Genomic DNA, 1949 nt, shown 5'->3' on the forward strand with positions numbered 1-1949 from the left:
TTATAATCTGTAATTATGTCCCCACTGGATGCAACAAATGCCTCGTTTGTAATGGGTTTTATTGGTTTTGTCTCATTGCGCCGGGACACACGGAGACACAGTATGGTAAGGGGTGTAACATTTCCATCACACGCTAGCGGTATTCAGCCAATCACAACACACTGTATGGCTGGCCAATCAGAGCACACCTCGCTTTTCAGAACGATGAGCTTTGTAAAAAATCTACGCGTTTCAGAAAGGCGGGGCATAGAGGAGAAACAATAATGTACGTTATGTGGAAAATAATGTGTAATGTGTTTTCTACCGCATAAACACATTGCATTACACCAAATACACAAAATAATGTTATTTTTAGCAACATCATATGACCCCTTTAAACGCTCGAGCGGTGTATTATGGGATTGAAAGCGGGGCAGAGAAAGCGTTGAGAGCAGCCAAGAGCGTCAAAAAGTTTGGGCATTCCTCGACTTTATGCAAATATCGAGCAAAAAACGCCGGCGACAACACTGTGCAAAGAAGTAGATGAAACGTAAACAGGGTATAAACATTGTTTTCAGAGGTGTGCTCTTGCGGTAATTTAAGACGCCCCGAAAGCAGTGGCATTGTAGCGTTGCCAGCGGCGCTGAGCGCAGATTTGACGCTGTAGTGGAAACGCACCGTTAATGCCTGTTTGTGAGCGCAGTGCTGCTTTGTGTACAGCGTTACCGGGAAACAGCTATTTTTACTGCTTCAAAAGCGGCACCTAGTGGCAAAGGACGAATTTGCGGTTTCATTCAGACCAATGCAATAAGACCAACAAGTGGGCGGGCAATATGCTAATGTTTCATGTTGACATCAACATGAAACGGCTTGGGATTCGTTTTAAAAATGACTCGTTTCAATGATTCAGAGTCGACTCTTTCTTTTGAGAAACAATAACTTTATACACGGTGCACTTTCAATTTTAAAACTTTGCAGGATGTTTTCATTCACTTAGAGCTGTGTTACACACTGCATGAAAGGTAATTAAAAAAATTACCAAATACCACTTTAAAAATTTACAAATACCAGTGTTAAGTGTGGATTGTATATTGTATGAAGTATATTGTACAATTAACTGAGAGGCAGACCTTCACACTGTCAATATGGGGTTTGATATAGCTGTCTTTGTCCAGGTCCAGAACGTGAACTGGCCCAAGCAGTGGACTGTCTTCAGGAAATGCAACTGCTCTCACCCGCTAACTCCCCACTGCAGGCGCTCTGTTTCTCTGTAGCTGTGAATAGCCTGAGTGGTGAAAGAGAAATGTACCAAAGAATTGGAAAATGGGGCGAAAGTAATTAATAGCCAACGGCCAGAGGCAGACAAAGTAAACAACTCCATTACTTAAGTGAAAGTACAGATACTGCTGGTCAAATATTATTCCATTACAAGTAAAAGTTGTAAAGACAGATTTTTACTTAAGTAAAAGTACAGAAGTACTTGCTTTTAAAAGTACTTAAGTACCAAAAGTAAATTTCCTTATGTCAATGCACTGTTTTATTATTGTTGTATGTAATACTTGCAATACCTCTGAAGCAACTTACAATACATTACACCTACTGAATACACTGATTAGCTTGTAGTATATTTGGAATAAAGAGCTTTTAGAACATTAAAAACCTAAGGGGAAAAAAAAAAAAGAATTATTATTTAACACCCCTACCCACCCCCACAAAGGATGGTAGTGAGCTCTGGACTGTAACGAATCAGTCCACTGAAGGCGAGAGTAGTGAAGAACCCATGTGCAGTTTATTTACAGACGTCATCCAAACATAAACCGATGAACAAGAAACAACCCAAAACACCACATTACATACCCCCCCCCTCTAAGGGCGGATCCCGACGCCCAAATAAACACAAACAAAACCCAACAAGTCCAGGAGGGTGGTGGAGTGGAGGCGGAACTGGGGGAGGGACGGAGGGCCAGGCC

General features: G+C 41.6%; 1 pseudogene; it reads right to left on the bottom strand.

Moving 5' to 3' along the window:
• The window catches only part of LOC107737774 (alpha-ketoglutarate-dependent dioxygenase alkB homolog 7, mitochondrial-like), an 8663-nt pseudogene that overhangs the window by 4972 nt on the left and 1742 nt on the right, over window positions 1-1949 (bottom strand).

Source organism: Sinocyclocheilus rhinocerous, unplaced genomic scaffold (assembly GCF_001515625.1).
Source record: "Sinocyclocheilus rhinocerous isolate Xijiao unplaced genomic scaffold, SAMN03320098_v1.1 scaffold43, whole genome shotgun sequence".
NCBI classification, from domain to species: Eukaryota; Metazoa; Chordata; class Actinopteri; order Cypriniformes; family Cyprinidae; genus Sinocyclocheilus; species Sinocyclocheilus rhinocerous.